This window comes from Botryllus schlosseri, chromosome 11 (assembly GCF_051294905.1).
Source record: "Botryllus schlosseri isolate E-star chromosome 11, Bs_hap1, whole genome shotgun sequence".
Classification (NCBI taxonomy): Eukaryota; Metazoa; Chordata; class Ascidiacea; order Stolidobranchia; family Styelidae; genus Botryllus; species Botryllus schlosseri.
In genome coordinates, this window is record NC_137246.1 from 6,184,975 (window position 1) to 6,205,605 (window position 20,631).

At 38.3% G+C, this 20,631-nt stretch overlaps 1 long non-coding RNA gene across 1 annotated transcript; it reads right to left on the minus strand.

Annotated features, from left to right (window-relative positions):
* Window positions 1–3,668: 3,668 nt before the first annotated feature.
* On the minus strand, window positions 3,669–5,795 carry LOC145450505 (uncharacterized). The gene is made up of 2 exons (XR_013918503.1): window positions 4,837–5,795; window positions 3,669–3,725 (listed from the first exon to the last, which is right to left on the minus strand). It is a non-coding gene; the product is annotated as an uncharacterized LOC145450505 (long non-coding RNA).
* Between the last annotated feature and the right edge of the window lie 14,836 nt (window positions 5,796–20,631).

Here is a 20,631-nt window from a genome sequence, read left to right on the forward strand (position 1 = left end):
AGTGTAGTGATGTGCAACGACCGAGTTCAGGCCTATGAGACGCATTCATTTCGAAGTCAGGGATATGGGTGTGCTCCGTTGTCTGCACGGAATAGCCCCGTTCTTGCAATATGAGTACTGAGTAGACCAGTGGTCGGGAACCTACGGCTTGCGAGCCATATATGGCTCTTTTGGGTATAAGATATGGCACTTTAACAAATTTTTATTTTTGTAATGCATTTATCAATATTAGAGCAACTTTCTGGTAAATTTTCACAACGACCAGAATGATTATTCTCGTGATACCCTAAACATGTCTTTGAGAGGTCAAGATAGTGGGGTATCTGGGGTTAGGGTCTCGTATTCCCCTTTTCAAAATCCTCAAATTTTCAAGTAGCTATCGAGCCTGTAACTAACATAACTCGTCAATTTGTTATACCCGACATCGAGCGCCTCGAAATTTTGGATTGCACGATACCTTGATTGATCCAAGAAAATAGCAGACATGGCGACGCTTGTATGATAATGCTGTTTTCAAATACACATTTTCTTCCTGATCTACGCCGAGAAATGAACTGCCTTAGAAGTGACATATCAACTAGAAGTTCAAATTAAAAACAACGCCATAGCTATCCATGTTCATGATTGGTCAGTAGCTTTCTAGTACTGCCGTTAAAATGTAGGTGTATAGCGCAACGTTTTGTTAGCCGAATACCGGAGAATTCCATCAATATTTAGATATTAGGAATCAGTGCGACAACTGCATTCGATTAATATCCGTAATTAAAATTCTAAGCTATTTACGATGAATTGCGCTATCACAGGTGAGGCTGGGCCCGCCTGTGCCTTAACTCTCCGTTCGCGCTTTATTTTCGAACAATAAATTTGAAAATTGTTTAGCTTTCGGAACAGAAATGTTCAAAATTCAGTTATTTATGGACATCGATAGAAAATACCAATATAATCATTGTATCATGTAATCTATGTATGTACTGCTGTAGTGACCATGTTTGGCATACGCATGTGAGCAGAGAAAATATTGTGCACACTACGAATTCCATGTATTAGTCAATGATATATATACAATGATTGGAAACTGCCACGCCCCTTAACGCTATAAGATAGTTTCCCGGCGAAATCAGTCCGTCGCGGGATATGCTTGAGTACAGAAACGGGATTGCGTATGTCGACTGTGGTGGGGTGCTGCGATCGGCCTTGCTGGCATACTAATTCACTGATTTTCCCCAATCGGTTTAGTTTTTGTTGGTTTCTTGAGCATAGTGAGGCAGTGCTGCATAACAGGATGTAATACAACTTTTAACAATGCACATTTATCAAAGTACAGACTAGCTGCGAGGCATTTTAGCATCAGTTGCAACCATGCATGTACGAAACAGCCTAAAGAATTTATAGATACTGTGGGTGAGCGTCAATATAGATGTGCAGAACCTGGAAGGATTGTTGAAAGAGGATTTGAAATTTTTCTGGCAGCATTTACGTCACCTGATTTTTTAAAAGAGAAGGGTTGATTACGATAATTGTGTGAGCAACTAAGTTGTTTTAGATAGTATATATTGTAATATTGTGAGGCCGAATTCACCAAGGGCCGAGTTAACTGGCAACTATTGTACCAATATAGCGATTGTACCTTCATAATATAAAATCGGAACTAACCGAAAACTATCATTGTACTGATTGCTAAAATGCTAACATATATAACTTTTTACTTGATCAGGCCGTTGAATCCACATCAATGATGAGAATCGGCATTGTTCCAAAGAATAAACCATCGGCAAAACAATGCACTAGAACAGTGGTTCCCAACGTGGGCGATTTGGCGGTCTAGGGGGAGTGAAAATGGCGAAGGGGGCGAAAATGGACAAAGGAGGCGATGGGGGGGGGGCGAAAATAGCGAAGGGGGCGATAGGGGGGCAATGACGAGTTAAAACGGCTATGTTGGAGTCAAGTCAGAGAAATAACCTTTTTTTTTTATTTTTAGTCATCCCACGAAAATTCAGTTGCAAAAGTGGAAAATTCGACATGGAACGGAAAAGTTGACCTTTTTTTTTTAGTCAACCCGCCGGTGATTACTGTTTGTATACCGGTTTTTCGGTTCACAAAATTTGGGGGGCGATGATCGGCGTTGAGCTTGAAAAGGGGGCGATGAGTCGAAAAAGGTTGGGAACCACTGCACTAGAATGACATTTAGGATAATCACTCCATAGTTAGTATTGTTCACATCGACCTGGCGTGATATGTCGTACTTCTCTCAATAGTTGAATCTTTCACACCGGGGTGTCCGAAAACATCTACCAATGCCCATTTATTCAAAATATACCTGGTAAACGTTTTGGCACTTCTTTGATATGAACTACCCGTTGTGAGGTGCTCCCCATGAATTGCCTGTAAACCTTGAAAATTAACATGGAGTACTCGTTAAGATTGATAGCTGGAAGGATTGTACAAAATAGATGATTTATGCATTTGCGAGCAACATTCTATGGTGTCTTATTCATTGAAAGGTTAGGAAATGATTTTGTAACCTTCGTCATTGTATAGTGTGTACGTCTATGGTTTTTTATGTATAACCTTCATAACTTTTCGCCATTTGCATCACGCTTTATGACCTGAGCATGAGCATCAACTTGCATTGTATGTGCTGCTACCCAGGTTATTTTTCCAGCAATGTAACTCCACAATCATCCAATGCAAAATCTCTCTTGAATATGCACATTGCTCATATATATTGCATATGCGGCAGTACGGAAAATACTTGACGGATTGAATAAATAACTTGATTTCAATTGTAGTTGACTGGCAAAACTGTGACATAACAAATTCCCATTCTGTAAATGTCTAATGCATAAATTTTTTACAGGATCGTTAACATTTTTTTATAAATTATAGTCCATTCTAACTTTCAAGAAAAGATTGTTCGTGTATTGAAACAGCCGCAAAGCAACCCAAAGCCGCGAGGAAATTGAAAAGGATTCAGGGATCTTAATAAAAGTGCAAATCATTATCTTGTGGGATTTCGGCACGCCAGGCCGTCCATGAGAAGCAACCATGTCATGTTCCACTTTGCTTCAGACATTAAGATATTTCCAAAGATTGTAGTCAAAATGAATAATACTTTGACGAATGGTGTCGTATTGGATTGATACTCATTGGATCGATTGATGCAGAGAAAAATAGTCTTGCTGAAAGAAAATACATATTATTCGAGTACGAGAGGTGAAGAGATGGACACTACAATGCAACCTGTGGATAATTTCGTGTGCCTTGTGAATATGACAACCAAGTTCAGCTACAACTGCCATTTAAAGCCATATTACATTCCAGATGATATTGCTTCACTTGTACTAGCTGGAAAAAGATATGCCACTACTGCAAAACTGGACATATTCTTATGCCGCAGAAACAGCAACGAAATTCGTGAGCAGGGAAGCTTATCAAAGAGACAAGAAAACAACAACAATGATAAATTTGATACGGACATTTTTGGCAACCATCGAGCAGACTACCTCATTATCACCAAGAGATTGAGTCTTGATCCGTTATTGGAATCATTTTTATCCGGATCAGGAAATCTGGCCGCACCTGCGATATGGTAATTTTCAAAGAATAATTGATTTCTAAAGAGGCTTGAAACATACTAGTGTTCAAATGCCATGGTACTTGATGCTTGAATGCCCTCCGATGTTCAACGTCATGTGAGATCGCTGCTCTACCATCCAACTGCTGTCCTGTTATTGTCATTAAGAGAGGATAAGAAAGCTCGAAAAAATAACATTTGAGAATATATATTTTTGTTACGTGACAAGAAACATTGACGTTATCAACTACTAGGCAGTAGGCACAGTTATTCGATTGTTCATAATAGCACAGCACAGTTTCACAAATTACAACAAAAATAGATGCAGACAGTACATTTATGGAATGGCTTAAACCAGGGTTGGCCAACCTTTTTGGCCTAAGGGCCACATTTGATTGACGAACTTTTGTGCAGGCCACTAACCGCGCTAAGCGCGAAAATTTTTTGAAGTTCGTAGATCAATAATATTGTCGCTTGACTGTATTGCGGGTCTGCTGTATATCGCTGGGCTAAGTTTGCAAGGATTGGGCTATTCGGCGCATGGACATATCGATATCGAAAGCTGTGACCAACATGCGCCAATCATGTCCTGCCTAGGTTACATGGTCGACGGTCTTACTGCGAGCGCAAACGCAAGGTCGCATATGTTGAACGACACTTTGTCTCGTAATCGCGAATATAGTTAGACTCAAGCTGATACATTAGGTGTTCTTCCATTTTCACAAAAGGGCAACAATATTAAAAACAAGAAATCGAGTGGCAACATATTGCGCTAAGCTTGTAGAAATTTTTACCTTTGATAAATCTAGCGCAAATTATTCTGCTTTATTGTAGTGTACGAAGATATACCAATATGTGAATGACTGATGGATCTGTCAATGCGTCGGAACTGATATTCTAGTCATCACATCTCAAGTATTGCGGCGAGACTAATCAAATTTTGGTTGGCCTTGCAAGCTTAAAATCTGTGCAATCCATTATATTAGAAATTTCGGAAATTACCTCGCGGGCCACTCAAAACCTTCTCGCGGGCCACAGGGCCACGGGTTGGCCGGCCCTGGCTTAAACATAGGTATATCTGATATTGTAATTTGCATAAACAAGAAAATCCCTTTTTGCTACATATTCACTTGACTTAAATGCTTTCCGTTGACTAGGATTTTGGTTCTTGTTATTCTGAATTTAGATGACAACAAGTCTGACATGATAACAAAAGTTGTTTATGCAGTTTTTAAGTGTTATAGTAAATGAAATATCCATACCCTGTATAAAATTTTCAATGATATTATGGTGTTGGTATCCTCATTGAAATTTAGACACGACTAGTATCAGAGCATTTAGGAGTCCATGAAGAGGTGAGGTATTTAAGCTGTTCAAAATCCTGCTTCTGTAATACCCATGCGATGACACATTGTTATGATGCTCGGATTCGATCAACTTCTTCCATGATCACCTCGACCGTTGAGGGCATAGATGGTGATGTGGAGATGGAGACTTGTTGAGTGAAGGGGATTGTTGGATAGTCTCTATCCCGTCCCATTCTTCGAAGTCACCATCTTGCAAGTCAACTATGACTGTAAGAGTTGACAAACTGGACTGGACATGGACAACATCACAATTTAATGACTATACAAAGTATATGCTGTGAACAATCATTTATAGATCATTGGCTGTGCACAAGTCTATCAAACCTGACATGGACAGTGGCAGGAACTTTCTACCTATTGTGGGTCGCTCTTGCGCACACATACACTTATAAGATATACCATCATATCATGGTAAATTGTACCGTAGTTTGAAAAAGTAGGTTAAGACCAGGTTTTGCAGACGTTTCTTAGTCAATTGGATGTTGAAATCTACTTGTTGAAGCAGAAAATGAACGGTCTGAAAAGTACTCGAGTAGTATGAAGAAATGAGTTAGACTTTACTTTGTATACATCTGTTAGTCAATTGTATACTGTATCTACAAGCTGCTGACGATTACTCCTGATATGTATCAAACAAAAATATTTTTATTTTTATTCAATTGTATATATGAGCATTCGGATCACAAGATGAATCTCCGTAACAAAGGAATAATGACTATTATTACTTCAAAAACGTGATGCTTTATGCGATATCCTCAAGTAGGTTTTGCCTACTTTCACAACTTCAGAAGGCCTGACTTCAGAGTCAGTTTTAGAACCTGCCTGAATTGACTTGAAAAAATTAGAAATGACTTCGTGACTAGATGAAAAATTTGCAGTGACTTGAAGATAGTGACCTGATCCCAACTCTAGCTCGTACTATGAAGTATCCACCTTTATTTGATACTGCGAGACCACCTCCGATCATAGTGTTCATCACGTAGGCACACTGGTACATCAGTTTCGTCTGAATATTAAGCCATGCTACTGGTATTGGCCAAAACCTGTACAGTATGCACACATTTCACGTGCAAAATAGGTCTCGATAAAAAACTTTTCACTACATTAACGCCAGTTCCTGAAGAAAGATTGCTGGCGAACCGTTTGTTTACATCGATTTCATTCCTGTAGTGAAGCATGACTCGCGACGCGCTCAAACGCAGAGCTCACTGGAGTTTCCAATCATTGTATATATATCATTGGTATTAGTGCTACAAATACGTCACAAATTTTCCATTGTGACTTAACAGTTGATTGACATTTATGGCCCTTTGGAGGTCACAAGTAGAGATACCATCTACTTTTGTGGCAGACCAATCAGAGAAGGTCACGTCGCCTTAATTGTCACGCCTATAGGACGCCCATTGCAACGCCTACATGATGCCCATTGCCACATCATCCGCCCATTGCCGCATCTATAGGACGCCCATTGCCGCATCATCAGCCACGCCCATCGCAACATCATCTGCTACGTCATCTGTCACAGCTGTGCCACATCATCAAGCGTCGCTCCTATATAACGCCTATTGCCACATCATCATAATTATGCGTACTGAGCTGTTTTTGAGAATATGAATTCTCGCATCTAATTACGCCACGTCGCCCTAATTGCCGCGCCCATTTTCATACCCTAAGGGTACATTTTGTAAAAGTGATTAAATTCCGAAACTTAATAATAACTTGCTTTCGAGAGAAAAATAACATTCAGATTATACATAAATTTCGAAAACTATGATGTTTATACAAGATTATATTCGCCAGATATTCTATTATGTGTATTTAGGACTTTGTATTTTCGCGGATAATATGATATCTCAGATAACACTCATCAACGTTGAACTAGGCGCGATTTTTATGATGATATATTAAAATTCTACGCACATTTCGCACGATCAACTTCAGTTCAGTACTCGAGTATCAAATTAGATTTACTTGAGTGAACGTGAGGAGTTATAAGTGATTCTACTAAAGTTTCTACGAGGCAAGGTGCAGGTAAACCACCAACTTGATTATTTCGGAATATAGAATAGAAGACCAGCTTCTATCGTCAAGCACCATAAGGCCCATCATTCATACATACATACTTACATTATTTGCTTGGGGCTGTCTATCTTTATTAAGATGCTTGGTAAGAACGCGGTAAAGGCATTGAACAGCAACAGTTGCGGAATTACTCGCACCAACTACTAGCTACATAATAACGCAAGTTAACACACGTTGGTTCGATCCTGAGATTACGTGCACCAATTACTAGCTACATAATACAACAACTTAACACTTGTGGAACACGATATTTGCTTTTGGAGAACTGACGATAGTTTCGAAGTCTCACTTGGTGGTATTACAATATACGCTTTAATCAACATAACGACTTGACACTGGAAAAACACTTTCACGTTAGTGAATAACTCGATTCTCGAAACTGGTTGCTTGTGTGATTTACCACTGGTTGCTTGTGTGATTTACCACTGGTGTGCAAAGGGTTAGGAACGTTAAAAATATAGTTCTACGTTCTATTTGTTTTGATGTAAGTTAAAATCATTCGATAACTCGACACTTCTCGTTAGTAAAGTAAATTGCTTGCGCGTTGGCTTTGTAGAACGTAAGTCAAATACATATCTACTCTTTTGTGAAAGTAACTAGATTACTGTGATGACATTGAATGGTCTCTCAAGCAGTGACCATGATTTTGTGTTTGAAAGATGTCGCGATGTCGGTATGATATTATCTAAAATACAAACTCGGACGAAATCACAAATGTGTAGGACTTACCTTAAACATATATTGTGCACATACAACTTTGTTACAAGAGCTATGATATTCCTTTAAGTACTAGTTCTGTGTTGGGTTATTTGAATATTAAGATACGTGACCATTCATGTAAAAAAGTTATTTTGATATCAAAAACATTTTGTAGAGACTATATCATTCTATAGTTTAAAAACGTGTCTATTCATTCTTCAGTTTCGCAGTACGAGAATATCGACTAAAGTCGATTACTCATTTATCAGCAGTAAATTTCTAGTAAAGTACAAGAAGTGACGATTTCCGAGCGGCTAAACAAGTAAGTATTGACTTTTTCAGAGTACTCAAGTAAGTTTTTTGCCTACATGCACCAAATACTCTCAAGTGTTTATGATATTGTACTGCTTCAAATCCATTATAATTTCAGAATTAAGCAGAAATAGACCTAGAATACTAACATTTTGCTTAGTCGGAAGTAGCTGCTTCCACCTTAATTAAAAGGATTTGTCGCTCGGAGCGAAATTCTACCGGGTTTTGGATAATACCCAATATGTAGGTTCACTTCGAAGAGTAATTTGTAAAACTCAATTATCGTATAGTGAGACTCCGCGAGTTCTCGATGTATTTGTGCTATTTTTCAATTCGATAAGTCATTCTGAAGTGCAAAAATGCATTGTAGAATATAGATGAAACTGGGCCCGCTCATCAAGGCCAGTAAATTTCTTCTAAAGTACATGAAGTGCTGATTTCCGAGCGAGTAAAAAAGTAAGTATTGAAGGTATTATTTGTCTGATAACTGAAATATCTGAAATAGAAGTAGAGGAAGTCTAAATAGATAATCGCTTGATTAAGTATAGCGCAAGCAGGCGAAACCTATACTTGAGTACTCCAAGTGTACAATTATTTCGATATCGAGAGGGTTTGGATAATATCCAATATGTTAGCTCACTTTGAAGGATAATTCGTAAAACTCAAATATTTCGCAGTGAGAGTTTGCAGATTATCGATGTATTTTTGCTGTTTTTCGATGCGATAAGTCATTATGCAGTGCGAAAACGCATGATAGGATACATATGAAACTGACGCTGCTCATCAAGGCCATTGAAAAAAGTACATTTTAACATTTTAGTAGCAGTAAATTTTTAGTAAAGTGCAAGAAGTGATGATTTCCGTGCGAATAAATCAGTAAGTGTTGAAGGTTTAGTTTGTCTGAAAACCGAAAACTCGGAAATAGAAGTAGATGCGCTGTAAATAGATAATCACTTGATTAAGCATATTGCTAACAAGGCAAAATCAATACTTGAGTATTCCAAAATGTACAAGTTCTTCGCTATCGACTCAAAGGGTAGCTTTCTATCTACTCTGCAAAATCCGTACGGTAAAACTTTAGTACATCGGAAAAGTATGTCAGTCCAAAAATATTAATCCCCATAAAACGTACTGGGTGTGGGGATCGAAGCCTAGACTAATAAGAGGATCGTGTTTGAAAATATAGATGGAGGATCACTGGATTAAAGTTTACTGAATACTCTGCGATGCAAAATTAGCATGTATTATACAAAATCCGGAGTGTAAAAGTCTTTAGTGCATCAGAATAGCGTGGTTTTCTATCTACATTACAAAGTCATACGATTTTTTCTTGTTGCGTTCCGGGATAAAATGTAATTTTTCGTGCTACTTAATTTTTTAATTTTAATTTTTATTATTTTCAGTTATCAGGCAAACTATACCTTTAATACCTATTTTTTTACTGGTTTGAAATCTGCACTTCCTGTACTTTAGTAGAAATTTAGTGATAATAAAATGTTGGAATGTACTTTTTTCATTGCTCTTGATGAGAGGTGCGATCTAACTTATTTGCCACATGCGATTTCGCGCTTGCACTCATTAGTTGATCATCTGTTATGTTTGCTAACTGAAATAATCAATCATAGTGTAATGCTTATGTGAGTTTTATTCATATTCAAGCGTGTTTACATTTCTACTAAATTTCCATACTGAATCTTGTAAAGTAGATAGACGAGAAAAACTATTAACATAAGGTAAGCGCAAAGTACGTAAATTTCGATGTCATACAGATACCACAAACTGTGCTACTTGTACTTCTTCAGAGTACTCAATTAGGTTTTTGGCTACATGCAACAAATACTTTCATATGTTTATGATATTGGACTGCTTCAACTCCATGATAATTATAGTATTAAGCAGAAGTGGACCTAAAATACTAACGTTTTACTTGCTCGGAAATGGCTACTTCTACCCTAATTTAAAAAATTCAAGTAAAGCTTACGAAATCCATAGTGTAAACGTCTCTAATGCGCAGAAAAAGTACTCAATACGCCATATTTGAATTTAAAAATATTAATTCTCGTAAAACGCAGTCGGTGTGGGATTCGAACCTACGTCAACACTTGTTCATTGAAACTTAAGTCCAACGCCAGAAAGCTCTACTTTACAAAATTTTCGGAGTTCCGACTTTTTTGGGTAAATTTATTTATGCGCTTAGTTACCAACTCTGAAAGCAAGCAAAGTTTGTGGTATTAGATCAGCAAGAGAATTCGTGCACTTTGCGTTTAGGTTATGTTGAAAACATGAGTTACTTAACAACATTTCGACTCATAGGTGTGGATAATTTAAAATACAGAGTATTAAAGTCATTAATGCATTGATCGCAATTCTGCTCGAATACAAGTACAAGTAGAGATTTCAAAGTAAGTAAGTGGTTATGTTCGTAGACTAACCCCATTTCTACGTAACGATTTTTCAGTAAGTAGTTAGTTTTCTAGGCTACTATTACTTCTATTTAATGGGTTTTCATACAAATCTGCTTACTTTTATAACTTTATATTTTTTGAAGTAATGATTAACAGTGTTAGGATGACTCGAGTCATGACTTGACTCGAGTCAGACTCGAGTCACCTTTTTCGTATGACTTGACTTGACTCGAGTCACTTTGCTAAAATGACTCGACTTGACTTGACTCGGCGTATCAGAAATGTGAATTGACTCGTGACTCGGAGCAAAATTCACGAGTCAATTTCAAGTCACCAAGTAATCGGCGTGGATAAAGATCTGTATCTTGCATATGTTAGGATTTTCGCGAAACGCTGGTGTAACCCATGAGAGCGACCAATCATTTAATGATCGTCTGTTTTACTGAGCCTCAATTGTTCTCTGACAAATAAATTGACCGCAAACGAAGGGATCGAAGCTTGTGGCTTACGTTGTCGTAAACTAGTTGTAAAGTAATTGAATGGCGAAATGTATATTTCTGTTCTCACCTTAGCCAAACCTCTTGTTTTATTGAAATTGAATTCGAATATAGTTTACATAGTCCCCAACCATTGGCGCAGGCTGTAATTGTATCATATCAATTTGTAAATGGGTAATGTATTGCATCTTGTCAATTCGTTCTCAATCAATTCACTATTCTCTATTTTGGCTGGTAACTATCAACGTAGTTTACCAGTTCTACATATATGTGAGCGATACAATGCCTTCTTGCGTGTATATTCAACTCTATATTCGTTTAGCGGTTCAGAATCAATGACCACCCATTTCAATATGTATTTCAGACAGCTAGCAAAATGCAATGATGCAATCATGCCTCATGCTTCGAAATGGCAACTTGACTTGAATTGTGACTTGACTCGTGACTTGACTTGACTCGACTCGACTTGACTCGAGTCACCTCCAAAAATCGAGTGACTTGACTTGACTCGAGTCACCTTTGAAAATCGATTGACTTGACTTGACTCGAGTCAAAATGTGCAATGACTCGAAATGACTCGTGACTCGAAGGTAGTGACTTGATCCCAACACTGATGATTAATTTAAGGTTATGTTTCTATAACTTTGACGAGTGCTATTGTCACACTCGATTACCATCTTTAAATCATGGCTATCTCAATGAAGTTGACTAAATTTACGGCTTCAGAACGCGCTAATTAGACCGTGTCGTTATAACGCTGGGGTTCGCGTACAGGCAGTGAAGGTGTTTGTATAATTATAACCCCGCGAATCGCGCGCCTGCGGCTATAGTTCGTTCGATTATTTTCGCCTTGAGATTCGCGTATATGCTACTAAGCTGTTCGACTTCGGAACGCGCACATGCGAGTGATTTGTTTCCATAGCTCCGAACTTGAGAATCGCTTGCCTGCGTCTAATGAAAATAAGTCGTAAAATGTGTAGACTGCAAAAACCGTAACTTGTACACATAAAATCAAGTTTAAAAATATGGACGGATGACATTAGTCCTAAATTAGGGTTGCCATACGTCCGGAATTTCCCGGACATGTCCGGAATTTCACTGTTAAAACTGCGTCTGGGAGGAATTTTCAAAATATGCCTAAATGTCCGGAATTTTGAAGGCTTGAAGAAAATTCATAATTTTTTCCTAAATCAACATAAACGATATTATTTTTGAGCAGATTTATGCTACGTGAAATTTTTCTTCACGCTGTGCGCGATGTAGTATCACATATATTGCTTTTAGTATGGGGACTACCACCCTCGCAAAAGCTGCGATCAAAAATAAATAAAAATAACATTCATTTACAGAAATTAGTCTAATTGTAATCGAAATTACAAGATAATGGTATATTCATAGAGAGTCCGTTTAGCCCGTTTGGATGCTTTATTCAAAGACAGTGGTTCTAAACCCGGGGGTAGTTTGCCTTTATTCTGGCAAAATGTTGAACGTAATCAGCTTATCAAATTTTGAGCAGGACCACGGAACATTTTCGAATTGGAAATGAAGTCGCGACCATAAAAGGTTGGAAACCACCGGATGTGCGGTGTTTTATAGGACAGTTGTGTAGTTCGCACTGACAGGCCGATCAGGGTTGTAACCAAGTCACATGGTTCCGAGTCACGAGTCAATATTACTTTTGTGGTTTTGACTCGAGTCAAGTCGAGTCATTTTCAATTCATCACCGAGTCGAGTCCGAGTCCAAGTCACCGTTTAAACTTTAAAGGGTCAAGTCCGAGTCATAGAGTTATGACTCGAGTCGAGTCCGAGTCACAGTATTGAAGTCATGTTCAACTCGTGTTTTCAATCGTGCTTGGGTGATATCGAATTCCTTGCTTGCCAAACATGCTCATTTTGTCCCTATCAGAGTCTTGGCACGTGTTTATTTAGGCTGATAACGGACAGGTCTTGGCCTCATTTACCGATGCCACAGATAACTTTACCAATCTTAGAACTTAAAATCAAACATCTGTCTTGTCAGTCTGATACATCACCAAACCAATACAAGCATTCAGTTTTTATTATGAGCACATCGACGACACATATAGCTGACAGAGAACCAACGAATTCACGTCGACATACTATCTGATAGAGAATCAACGAATTCACGTCAAGATACCAGCTGATAGAGAATCAACAGATGCATGTTTATGTAGAGGTATTTACAACAGGCCAGCATGCTGTAAAAGCGTGCATGCAGCTATGTGCATTGTGTAGTGACAAAAGAACAGATACATTTTGATATTACTGAAGGTTTTCCCAATTGAATTACAGACTACATCGCAGTTACAGCATTGGAGAAATGATTGTACAATGGGGCTGTTAAAAAACATTTTTTCCAATTTTTCGGCTACTTCTTAAAATTGTTAGATTGCCTAAAACAAAACTCAAATTTGGCTCAATTCCAACCGGTATAAAGCAATGATATGAGAGAAAATTTTGGATTAATTACGAATAGAGATTTTCGAATTTTACCGGCTACCTCATGATATTGTTAGATTGTGTGAAAATATGATTCATAGCAAACTTGGCTCAATTCCAACCGGTAGAAAGCAATGCTATAAGAGAAAATTTTGGATTAATTACGAATAGAGATTTTCGAATTTTACCGGCTACCTTATGATATTGTTAGATTGTGTGAAAATATGATTCATAGCAAATTTGGCTCAATTCCAACTAGAAGAAGCGAAGTTATTAGAGTAGGATATTTTCGATGTGAAAAAATAGTCGGCTTACCACTAGTATGTAATTATGTTATATCAAAGAATTTCTCACTAAAAATACTCCATTAATTTTCAAATCCAAAATTGTCTCTTCTCATATCATTGATTCTACTTTTTAAAATTTAACCAGATTCAGTGTTCTTTTAATGCAACATTACAATTTTATCAAGTAGCCACCAAGTAAAATAAAAAAGAAGTTATTTTTGAACAGCCATATTGTACAAACATCACACAACATTAGCCATTCATTATTACTCATGTGCACATACCTAACAAAACGTCAAATGGACGGAGGGTATTGTGTGTTTTCACAGACGGCAGATCAAATCAATGATGAGTTACACTAAAAAATAACAAAGTGGTGAGGAGATCCTCAGATATATTAAAGCAGCATGGCCTTAGAATAAATCCTCATCTACTGAATACACTTTCCACTGGTGCACTAGATGCAGGAATTGACAAGCATTTTTGAACGTCACTGAAGAGCATTAGATACTCATTCTTTCTAGTCGCCCAAAAATGCAAATAATCATTGCCTTCAAATCTACACATGAGCTTATCAGTCTCTTCCGAGTACTTAACCATCTGAGTCATTGCATTGGCTCCAATTGAACTTTGCTTCGATTGTTTGCTTGTATAATTGAAAGTCTTTGAGTACTTAGATTGCGGAGGATTTATTACCTCTTCATCACTGGATGATTTTGTACAATGCATTGCTACTATGTACCATTGTCTGTTCTGTTGTTTTTACGGTGGCCTATGTGATATCAGACGAGTGCAACGAAAGCGGTGGTGACAAATAGCGATGTTGGCAGAATTCGTCAGATGCGTTGATCTAGCCCAGTGGTCGGGAACCTTTTTTGTCCGAAGAGCCATATTGGCCCTATTTTTTCCATTTTAACTCCCAAAGAGCCATACATGTGGATCGACTGTTACGTCACAATTGAAAATTCGTGACGTCATGGTAGCACTAATTTCAACTAACTACATGGGATCCGTCGGGTGCGCCACATTTTCTCTGTTAAAACCCGTTCTAATCATACTGGTTACCTTATTTAAGCATGCAAAACATGAGTTACTAGAACGTAGATTCGTCGTGATTGTCCTTTTAAATGCGAGAACCCATGATCACATGCGTAGGTGGAGCCAAACATGGCCACTACTGCAGCAATATGCCTACCAATCTAAAATTTGTGATACATCTGTGACGTCGGGTTAGGGGAGGCAAGTTAGGCAGTACCTCACCTGTCGTCAGGATGAGTGAACGAAAATTTTGAAACCTTCAATTACTTTTGGTATCTTCTATCGATGTTCATGAATGACACGATTTTTAACATTTTTCTCTCGAAATCACACAATTTACATATTTATTGTTCGTAAATAAAGCGCGAAACGTGAGGTAGGCACAGACGCAGACCATTGATAACACAATTCATCGTAAATAGCTTATATGATTTAATATAACTGATATTAATCTAGTCTAATTGTCCCCGTGATTCCGAAGATCTAAATACTGATCGAATTCTCAATCCTCAAAGTGTTCGGCAGTTACATATAACGTTGCGCCGCACGCCTACGTCTTATTGCCGGTAGTGCAGAGCTACTTAAGCCTACCAATCAAAAACATGGATAGCTACTACATTTTTTGTAATTTGAGTATTGTAATTGTGAACATAACGTCCACGGCATTTCATTTCGCGCCGTAGATCAGTAAGATAATATGTATTTGAAAACTGCGTTGTCATATGGGCGTCGCCATGTCTGCTAATCTCTTTGATCAATCAACGTATTGTGCAATCCAAGCTTTCGAGTCGGCTACATCGAATTCGCGAGTGATATTGGTCGCCGGCGCGACAGTAACTTAAATTTGATGATTTTGAAAAGAGGGGGTTCCTGCCCCCAAACCTGAAGACGGCGTTGTATTTACCTCTCAAAGCCATGTGTATATTGCCACGAGAATACTTATTCTGGCCGTGATGAAAATTTTCTAGCAAGTTGCTGCAATATTGATCAATTCAGTACAACAATATATATTTGGCAAAGAAGCATATTTATACTCAAAAGAGCTATATATGGCTCGTAGTGCCTCACCTGTCTTCTAGATTTTGAACATTTTTACTACCAAAATCACGTAACTTATTGCCTATTTATTGTCAGAAAATAAAGTTCGAAACAAAGGACAAGGCATTGTGATAGGGCAATTCATCGTAAATATCATTGAATGTATAATGACTGATATTATTCGGATGTAATTGTCTCACTGATACCGATTCGGCTTCTTAATTCTCACGTGATCGGCGGTAACATTTGCGCAACGCGCCTACATTTTAACAGCGTCTACATTCTACAAAGCTACGTTATCAATCAAGAACGTGGATAGCTATGGCGTTGTTTGTAATTTAAATTTGTAATTGTGAATGTCACTTCCATCGCAGTTTATTTCTCGCCGCAGATCAGACAGACAATGCATATTTGAAAACTGCATTGTGATACAGGTGCCGCCATGTCTCCTCGTCTCTTTGATCAATGAATGCATCGTGCAATTCAAGATTTCGTACCGGGTACATCGAATTTATTGCGAGTGATATTGGTCGCCGACGCGACAGCAACTTCAATTTGAGGATTTTAAAAAGGGGGTCCGAACTCTTAACCTTGAATACGTCACTGTAGTAACCTCTCAAATACATTTTATACTGCCACAAGAATAATTATACTGCTCGTGCTGAAGATTCAATAACTCGTTGCTGCAATATTGAAAAATTGGGCACAAAAATAAAAAATTCGCAAAGAGCCATATCTTATGCCCAAAAGAGCCATAGGTTCCCGACCACTGATCTAGCCATTACGATGCGCAAATTTCTTCGTCTTCGAGTCATATAAAATAAGCCAAGTCAATGACTTGGGTCGAGTCATGCGAAATGACTCGAGTACAAGTCGAGTCAATCCAAATATTGACTCGACTCGACTCGAGTCATTTTCCCATTTCAAGAAAATGACTCGAGTCAAGTCGAGTCACAAAAAAATCGTGACTCGAGTTGAGTCATGACTCGAGTCATTACAACCCTGAGGCTGATAAATAATCTTATCGATGTGACACGAACACGAAGATGTACATGATGTAGAATTACGCTCCTTGCATTTGAAGTCATCATCATCCACCAGCTCTATGCCGCTAACTCTGATCATGTGGGTGGAGAGAGGATCAAATTATATAGTAATATATCAGAACGATTAATATTGGCATATTTCATTCGAATCATTTAACGACCAGATGCATGTAGAAACCAGATGCACATAGTAAGCCCCCACAAACTGTATTGATTATCCTACGGTGGGCCAAAGATCAGTGTTTATTTGGGCGGGAGGGGGATGAAAATATGTGACTTCGGCCCAGGTTACAACTTACACACTAGGCCCTACCACAAACTCCTGAACTGGATCGTGGTCAACTTTAGTCGATAGACAAGGCTTTGCTGGCGTGGCGTCATATTAAACGACGATATGCTAATACCTCATTTTGAAATCCGCTAGTGGAGGCTAAAGGGCGTCCGTAATGTGTGACACAAAAATATGGTAACCCTATCCTAAATACACATAATAGAATATCTGAGAAAAGTAAAAACTAACGTATAATGAATGTTGTTTATTTCTCGGAAGCAAGTTATTATCAATACATAGTCTGAATTTTAATATGTCGGCATAAAACCGCGCATAGTTCAACGTTGATGAGTGTTATATGAGAGCTCATATTATCCGTGAAAATACATAGTCCCAAATACACATAATAGAATATCTGGCGAACATAGTCTTGCATAGACATAGTAATCGAAATTTATGTATAATCTGCTGAGTAAAGTATCTAAATGTGTACCCTCAGAAATCGTATTCCCATAAAACCACGCCTAGTTCAACGTTGATGAGTGTCATTTCTCTAGTGTTCTCGTTAACATAGATAGCCTTAAATGCACATACAATCATGCGAAGTTGATCGTGCGAAATGTGCGTAGAATTTTAATATATCATCATAAAAATCGCCCCTAGTTCAACGTTGATGAGTGTTATCTGAGAGGTCATATTATCCGCGAAAATACAAAGTCCTAAATACACATAATAGAATATCTGGCAAATATAGTCTTGTATAGACATCATAGTTTTCGAAATTTATGTATAATCTGAATGCTATTTTTTTCTCGAAAGCAAGTTATTATTAAGTTTTGGAATTTAATCACTTTTACAAAATGTACCCTTAGGGTATGAAAATGGGCGTGGCAATTAGGGCGACGTGGCGTAATTTGATGCGAGAATTCATATTCTCAAAAACAGCTCAGTACGCATAATCATGATGATGTGGCAATAGGCGTCACATAGGCGCGACGCTTGATGATGTGGCACAGCTGTGACAGATGACGTAGCAGATGATGTTGCAATGGACGTGGCTGATGATGCGGCAATGGGCGTCCTATAGGTGCGGCAATGGACGGATGATGCGGCAATGGGCATCATATAGGCGTTGCAATGGGCGTCCCATTGGCGTGGCAATTAGGGCGACGCGGCCTTCTCTGATTGGTCTGCCACAAAAGTAGCTGGTATCACTACTGTCACCTTTGAAAATATTGGGTCAATGAGGCTCTTTGGTCGAAAAAGGTTCCCGACCACTGGAGTAGACAATATAGTACAACTGCGACACGCAGAGGAATTTAATTCACCCTATAATTTGAAATCGCGTGCGTCAGACATGTTTGGTAGAGCTGTGTTGGTAGAATTGTGGTGTGCGCGTTCTGTATGTCATATATGTCGACATGTCATACATGAACAGTATCCCGCCGGCCATCCGACAGTCGACGAGCATGTCCACATTCAAGTCGAAATACAAGCAATTACTACTAAATAAATACAGTCCATCCTCAAGATTACCGGACCACGACTGACCTATCGATCTCGCTTCCCATGACATGCCGCCCTATTTCTTGTCGCTTTCTTTTTCTATACTGTATTCTTTACTTTCATTCAGTGTGCATGCCTCCTCTTTACTACGCCTAGGCCAAGGTGGGTGTCCGATTCCATTGACAAATCCAAGTCGCTTCAACATCTTCCTGTCTATTCATTGTATCGCATTTTTTGTGGTGTATTGAACTGATAAAATTGCTAATAAACCAATGATGATGATGATATAGTAGCATACTACTGTAATTTTAAAAATGAATTCATATTCTTGGGTGAGGCTTGGGTCGCGAGATGCCACAAAAACTCAGATTTTGGTGGTGGTCTATAAAGCTGCTTTAACGTTACTAAACTGTTATGAATTTTCAAGTTGGATTCAGCAAAAGAGAAGAACATACAGTATCGTGAGTTTATTTACTTTTCTCATATACTCGCGAGACAGAAAATGGGAAATTGAAAAAGAAAAAACAGAACCCATGTTGGAGCAATATTTCCTAAGGTAACGAACTCAAATGTGCTTCTTCTCCTTGATCGTTATGGATCTTGTTTTCCAGGACATAAAGCAAAAGCCTCAACACAAACATGTGCGTTTTTCACCGTTTCGACAAAATGGTGCCTCCAGGACTTTTGTGCTAGCCCCCCAAAACGATTTCTGCCAGCAAGCATTATTCACTCGCAAAATACGCTGTACTTTGGATGGAAGAACAGAACAGGTTTTACGACCTGGCCATCCAAGCACTAGTAAACGTTTTTGTACAAAATCCAACCACTTGTTTGGCCGAGAAGGGTTTTAGTAAAACAGTTGAAATCTAAACGAGCACATAAAGTTGCCCTTTTAATGAAACACTTGATGGCTTAAGATACATATAGTAGCCAATTTGTTGCGCATCTGAACAAAATGTTGTTAAGTATCTTCATGTTCTCTTTGTATAACAATTTTCGATTAGTTTGTGCGAATAAAATTTATTCTACAAAAAAGTGCAAATGGAGCTCAAAAAGGTTGAAAAGCACTGAACTACACTCTAAATTTCATAAGCGTTTATGAGACGGAAAATTAAACGCCAAAAGTGAACCTCTTTTTACGGTCTGATTGTGTCTCAAATTGCGTCTGACGATTTTTACGTTTTAGTTTAACCATAGTGTCCTATATGGTGTCGACAGAAGCAAATCTCACGGCTCAGTGAAATTGGTCTAGGTCATGGGTGTCAAACTCAAATTACGTCGCGGGCCGGATTCAAACCATCTGATCGCTCGCGGGCCGGACCATTCAAATGATTGAAATTCCATACCCTTGTTTATTGCTTGAATACTCAATTATTAAGCCTATACAATAATATATTACATTATAACGGATCACAGGGTTCTACTCTATCAACACTTTTATTAGCGAACAATGGAATTTGCAAAATTAAGATTATGGCCGGCTAAACACGGTAATATAAACTGTTAAAATAGTAGCTTCAAGGACGAAATACCTCATGTGTACGCGGTATGAGTAATACGAGAGATATATTAATGGTGGTTCATTACTTTTATATCGCGATCGGGTTTCTCCATATGCAGAGGTGCTGTTAAGTCATAAGCGAAATTGGGAGTGCGTCCACTGATATTTGAATTATATTTTTGTGTAACAATAATATTCTCCATGTAACTTGCGCATACCAGTTTCTCACTATGGCGGTTTCATTTCTGTGAAAAACTGCTTTTTATCCATGTTTCCGTAAAACTCGGAATTGAGTGTGCATTTTTTGCCTTCTTGGAATTAGGCGTAAATGACGGCTCTTCCTTGCTGATGGTGACTAGAGTGAAACCACAACACCACTGTCGGAGGGCTATAATGTGGCCTGTGAACAATTGAACATACTCGACATTTTGCTATCTTGAAGGGTAATTTGATGATAATATTTAGTACAAACAATCTCAACATTTGTACGAAATGTGCTGGATAATACAGCTATTTTTCGAAATAGCTTCGCGGGCCGGATGAAATGG